The 7,015-nt window shown below is 39.3% G+C and overlaps 1 pseudogene; it reads left to right on the top strand.

Annotated features, from left to right (window-relative positions):
• The first annotated feature begins 5,383 nt into the window (after positions 1 to 5,383).
• LOC102851965 lies at positions 5,384 to 6,227 on the top strand (annotated as a pseudogene).
• The last annotated feature ends 788 nt before the right edge of the window (positions 6,228 to 7,015 follow it).

The following is a 7,015-nucleotide window of genomic DNA, read 5'->3' as shown; positions in this document are numbered from 1 at the left end:
TGAAAAACAAATTCAAGTCTCAAGTTGCAACACTGAAGAATTCTATGGGCAAAGTCTTGAAGGAACATCAAATGATGAAAGAAATTATACAATCAATATATCAGAAAGAGTTGATAGGCACTGAAACATTTCTGGAAGTAGCATACAAGAGATTCAAGGTGCACTAAAGGCCTTAACAAATAATAAAGCCCCCAGAATCAATGCAATACTAACTGGGCTGTTTCAGGAATCAGAACCCTGGACAGGCTTATCAGTCTGCCAACAAACAGGGAAGACCCAGTCAGCTGCCTCCAAGAGGTGTTTGCTCCCATTCCAAAATAAGGTAATTCAACAGAATGTGGAAATTATTTAACAACAACTTTAATATCACATGCAAGTGAAGCCTTACTGAAAATTATTTTTAAGTCTCTGGAGCAGAACATTGACAGGAAACCGTGAGAAATTCAAGATGGATTCAGAAGAGATCACGGAACAAAGGATGTTCATTGGAACAAGCTGAAAGCACTTGTTCCAGAAGATCAAACACTGCAGCCTTCAATATGGATTGTATCTCAGTATCAAGAAAACTATCCAACACTAGACTGATGGGCAACTTCATACTATATGGAGGAAAGATTGAAACTGCCAATGATTACATCTTAATTGGATCTATAATGAATATAATTGGATCTATAATGAATATTCTTAGTACTAGCAATCAGGAAATCAGGAGATGTATTACTGGAAAAGTCTACAGTCCGGACCTCTCGAAATTACTCAGAAGCAAAGGACTAAGGTACATCTGATTCCGTTTTTCCAATTACTTCTATGAATATGACAGAGCAATGAACAAAGATGACAGAAGAAGAATGTGATGCCTTTGAGCTGTGGTGTTGGACAAAGTGCAGCCAGAGTGCTCCTTGGAGGCAATGATGATAAAGCCTCATCTCACATACTTTGGTCATGTTGCCAGGAGAGCTATTCTTTGGAGAAGGACATCATGCTTAGAAAGGTGGATGGATGGCAAAGGAAATAACAACCCTCAACCACATGGACTGACACAATGACTGCTGCAATGGGCTCAGTATGTCAACAATTATGAGTGTATGGCACAGGATAGGTCAGGGTTCAGCTCTGTTGTTCACCGGGTCGCTATAAGTCATACTTTACTTGAAGACACCAAACAACAGTAACAAAAAATGAAAAAGGAAGCTCTGGTGGCTTAGTGGTAAGGAAGAGTGTTACTAACACAAATGGTTCAAATCCACCAGCTGTTGTTCCACATGACAAAAATGGGACATCAACTTGTGTGTGATTTACTGCCTTTGAAATCCTTTGGAAGCTCAGCTATAGGTTGGTTCTGACTCAATGGTACACAACAAGAAGGAGTGAAAAAGTTAAGTATTTAAGTCAGTCACAAAAAAACAAATACTGTTTGTGTTTTTCTGCTTGGCATTTCTCAAGCTGAAAGAACTGAAAAACAAACTCAATCCTTGGTTACAAAGGAAGGCATAGGTAAAATCATGTATGATCAAGGAAGCAACAAAAGAAGATAGAAAGAATACACAAAGTCACTGTACCAAAAAGAACTGGTTGATACTGAAAAATTTCAGGAAATACCTGGTTTTAATTATATTTGGTCAAAGATTCTTGTAAGTGGTATAGCACTGTGTTATATATATATATATAACAGTTATATATATATAACAGTCAAATATATATAATATATTTAACATTTATAAATATATATAACAGTCAAATGCCTTTGCATACTCAATAAAACACAAATAGACATTCTTCTGGTATTTTCTGCTTTCAGCCAAAATCCATCGGACATTGGCAATGATATCCCTGGTGCCACAGCACCTTCTAAAACTAGCTTGAATTTCTGGCATATCCCTGTCAATGTACTGTTCTAGCCGTTTTTGAATAATCTTTAGGCTATTACTTGCATGCAATATTAATGAGAGTGTTTGATAATTTCTGCATCTCCTTGGATCAGTTTATTTTGGAATGGGAACAAATGTGAATTTCTTCCAGTTGATTGGTAACTGTCTTCCCGATTTCTTGTAATAGACTGGTGATCATATGGCTGCATCTGTTTTTTGGAATATGTCAGTTGGTATCTCATCAATTCCTGGGGCCTTATTTTTTGCCAGTGCCTTCACTGCAGCTTGAACTTTAAAGGTTATGTCTAACAATGAGAAAAACAGGAACTGCAGAACAGTTAATTGTACATATACTTAGCACAAGAGGCTGTTGCCTAAACAGAGCAAGGGAAAACTGCATGAAGAATATGGCATCAGGACAAGACAATTCAGCAGCAGCCTGTGTTATGCACATGACACATACGGACAGATGAAAAGTACATGATCATACTCAGTTTTGTCAAACAATATTTCTACATTCATATGAATGGTACAGTTTGTAGTGAGATGTGCTGCTAACCCAAAAGACAAACTCAAAACAGTATTCAAGCCTGGTGTACTGGTCCCATAGAGATTGGTGGAACCCTTGAGAGTATGGTCCAGAGCACTGAATCTGGAACAATACTCATCCCCAGTCAACTTTCAAACAATAAAAAGATAAACGGAAATAAGAACTACAAGGAATAAGTGAGGAAGTGCTTAACTGTAGTATTAAAAATTCATGTTATGAAACAAAATGTGGAGGTGGCAGAAACGCCCTCTTCACTGAGAACATTAGAAAATAAAGATCATGGATGGTAACACTAGAAACTTGACTTTTAAAAGAAAACAAAGTACTTCAAACACCAATTGAAGGAATATGAAATTATAAACATAGTTCAACAATGAATGAGTGGAAACCCAAAATCTCTGTAAATGTTCATTAAAATTAATAAAATTTAATAAATAAAGAAAAAATTGAAAAAAATTATAAACAGCACAGCCATTTTGAACCCAAGATAGCTGTATTCACAGTGGCAAGCTGACAGCGGGGAAACCTGTAATCTTCCCTTGTCCCTCAGCCCTCCTAGGGATCAGGGGAACAATCTTCCACACCACCACCAGATGGCTAGTGGCATTCCCTGGTCCATCCCTGTCAGGGGCCAGGCCTGTGCCATTTGGTATCATTTAAAGCTCTTTTTTTTTTAAAAAAAGGGGGGGGAAGGTTTATATGATACTGGTTTACTTATGAACTTCATGTACATGGTTTTTCACATGGATCTTTCCTAACCCCTCCACCCATCAAATTGTGAGACCCTATGATTACCTCCTCCCCACAAAAAAAACTTTACTCATAGTCTTCCTCAAGGAGTCAGCTTGTCCTGCAGAGAGCCCTCCCCTCAATTAGGGAGGGACCACCTATAACCAGGGTCCTTGCCTTTTACTTGGCCCAGAATAAACTACAGCCAAACCTGGAGTAGTGCATACTCTGGAGAGCACCATTTATTGTAATTTCAGATTGGCAGCGATTCTCTCTTCACATTATCCATTTCCAACTGGTATTCCATAGTAACCACAGCGGCTACCCCACAAACTGGCCAAGGCGGGATTCCTAGCCATGTGGTCTATCTGAGGCTGCTCTGAAGTCCACAGACACTGTCAGAGGCTGGGTGTACCACTTCTTGTTGTCTGCCCCACAGACCTAAAAAGATGTTACTCATGTCCTTACTCAACTTCGGAGCCTTAACATCCTCTCAGACAAACAAAAGCTCTGACAAGAAAGGGGGACCCCAAAACTCCAGCCTCCTGCTGGTCTGGCAAAAACAGGGCCAGGCCAGATACCTTGTGACAATGTAGCCACCACCAGGATTTGGTGCTAGTCTATCTCACACTTAAGTTCCCCTTTCAGCATTCTCATTTTTCATCTTCCATTACTTTTTACATTTCTGTCCGTATGCTCCCTATTTTGCTCTTTTATCCCTCCTCTAGTAATATTTTTTATACCCTAGCTTTTCCCCATTCTCTTGTAGATAACTTCTTGCTGTCCTTTTCTCCAACTATTTTTTCTCTCTTTTGTTTTTCTATTCAGATTCCTTTCATTTTGGTACCACTCAGTTTTGGATTTTCTATTTTCTTTCACTGTATAATCTTGTTTGGGAGGAGTATTTCCTGTTTAGTTTTTTGTTCCTCTTTTTCTCTCATTTGACATCAGACAGCAACAGTATCCAATCTTATATTCACCTATTGCAGCTTCACCTACTAGGCAAGCGTAAAGACCAGTTCCTGATAAAAAAATGCTACAATCAACACCAGCCCAGTAGGCCCCATCTGCTCTACAAAGAACTGCATCCGCACTAATGTCCTCTCTATCACATCCACGAGAAGACAGAGATGTAACATTAAGAATTACCAAACTAGGAAGGATGCAACACACTCATATAGTTCAAGAAGATCTATATCAAAACAAGACAATGCACAGGCAATACTACAATGTCTGAGGAGGTAGATACCTTTAAACTGTCAAGGAAAGGGACAAGACGGAACAAAAAGTAACCAAAATACAGAACCAGAAAACTCTTTCTGAGGAAACAAAAGCTGTTGGAGCTTCCTGGGTGGTGGTGATGATGGTGTTGAACAAAAGATATGAACTCTGTTCAATCCTGCACCATCCTCATACTTCCTGACACACAAGGGCCCATTGCAGCAATCAGGGCGTCAATCCACTTGGTTGAGGATCTTCCTCTACTTTTCCGATCCTCCAGCCTTTCCAACATCACGTCCCTCTCCAAGGAATAACACCTCCTGGCAGTATGTCCAAAGTATGTGAGGTAAAGTCTCATTATTCTTGCCTCTGAAGAGAACTCCAGGTGCACCCTCCAAGACTTATCTGTTTGTTCTCTTGGCCATCCATGGGATGGTCAGTGCTCTTCTCCAACATCACAGCTCTTTTTCTGTCATCCCTATTCATTGTCCAGCTCTTAGATGCATAGATAGTAATCAGAAAGACTATGGCCTGAATCGGATGCATCTTAGTCCTCAAACTGACATCACTTATCCCTTAATAATTTGGAAAGGTCTCTAACTGCAGATTTTCCCAGTGAAATGGGTCTCCGTGTGTGTGTGTGTGTGTGTGTGTGTGTGTGTGTGTGTGTTTTCTCTAAAGATTGAGAAAGACAAAAAAAAGGTCTTTTTAAAAAGCCAAACTACGACTATGGTGGTTGGAGGAAGGGAGGTTGTTACACGTTGGCTGCTGGAAAAGAGCTGGATTGTCCTTTCAGGTTACCATCAGAAAAACTCAATTTCTTGTACAGTAAGGATCAGAAAAGTCTGATCCTAGTTACAGAACCATCCCTCATTACAGAATCTTGGATACTCAACTACTAAAAGGCCATCCCTGAAAATCGGGACACTTCCACCTGAGAAAGCAGTAGAAGGGGAAAAATATTATTGGTTGGAATAAAAACAGGGTTGAATGAATTCCAGAAAGCAGGGGGTCTCAAATTCGTGGACAACAATCTGCAGAAGACAACTTCAAAAAGCCAACTAGAAGCAACATGCAGAGAAGTAAGATGAGAGGGGCCTCCTCAGGAAAGAAGACAGGTAGTCCTCAGCAGAAGAATACAGAGCCGGCTCTTCCAGACAGATGGGTTGGTTGGTTGCTCTGCAGAGAACCCTCCTTCAGGATCTGTGAGGAAGACAAGAAAGAACAAACAGGAGAGCCCTGGAAATGGAGATGGTGGTAATACCAGTGAAGCACCTCAGCCCCCTCAGAAGAAAAGGGCCTGAGCAGACCCTACTGCTGAAAGTGAAGAAGCATTCAAGAACAGAGTGGAGGTGAAGGTGAAGATTCCTGAAGAATTAAAGCCATGGCTTGTTGAGGACTGGGACTTAGTTACCAGGCAGACGCAGCTCTTTGAACTCCCAGCTAAGAAGAATGTAGACTCCATTCTGGAAGAATACGCAAATTGCAAGAGATCTCAAGGGATTATCAACAATAAAGAATATGTGGTTAATAAAGTTGTGGCAGGAATAAAAGTATAATTCAATGTAATGTTGGGCACTCAGCTGTTCTACAAATTTGAGAGGCCCCAGTATGCAGAAATCCTCATGGCTCACGCTGATGCACCAATGTCTCAGGTTTATGGAGCACCACACCTACTGAGAAAATTTGGGAGAATTGGGGCAATGTTAGCGTATACACCCCTTGATGAAAAGAGCCTTGCATTATCGTTGGGTTACTTGCATGAGTTACTAAAATATCTGGCAAAGAATTCCGCAACCCTGTTTAGTGCCAGTGATTATAAGATGGCTTGAGATGAGTACCATCACAAAGCCCTGTGAGGGTCTTCTGCCCACTCACTGTTATTTCCAGATATCTGTAAACCCGTTTTGTTCTTAGTCTTTTTCTTGTATAATGGATGTTCTCTAAAACTGTTAATGTATCACAGGGCTGATGTTTAAATTTGTTTTTTTGTTTAGTTTAAACAGAAAATAAAAGGAGTATAAGCTCCTTTCCTCATTTCAATGTGGCTACTAGTGTATGCAGTAATTAGATAATGAAGAAATATTCAGTAGAACATTTTATTGCCTAGTTGACACCATTGTTTGAATGCGCGTAGCCCTTTGACACTACACAATTTTCTAATATGTTAATGCTACGTGACAAAACGCCCTTATTCCTAGTGCCAAAGGTTCAATTTAATTTATATACCTGAAAACCTATGCATTTGTGCTTTTTAAATTTTTTTTGTTTATGGTACTTGAAGTAAAACAGCCCATCCTCTGCAAGTCATCTATGTTGTTCCTTAGGCATTCTATCTTTGCTCTAAGTTGTTGAAGGATGGTAATTTGTTTCATGGTTTTTGTATTTGAATCTAATACACATTCTAACATGATAGGCAATGCACTGTGTAGCTGCGATTTTCTGAAAAGTTGCTATTTTAGGAATTGTATTTCAGATCTTAAAATAAAATCTGTTTCTACATTTCAAAGCAAAATAAAAAAAACCCAAAAGAGGCAAACTACAAAAAAAAAAAAACCCTTATGAAGGCCAATAAAATACAATAAAACAGAAAATAAACAGAAAAAAGTAAACTGAAATTCTGAATATTAAGACAACAACTGAATAA

Source organism: Elephantulus edwardii, unplaced genomic scaffold, assembly GCF_000299155.1.
Source record: "Elephantulus edwardii isolate Elephantulus edwardi_28Jun2011 unplaced genomic scaffold, EleEdw1.0 scaffold00071, whole genome shotgun sequence".
In the NCBI taxonomy this organism is placed as follows: Eukaryota; Metazoa; Chordata; class Mammalia; order Macroscelidea; family Macroscelididae; genus Elephantulus; species Elephantulus edwardii.
Note: the sequence above shows the minus strand (reverse complement) of the source record. Positions and strands in the feature narration are given on the sequence as shown.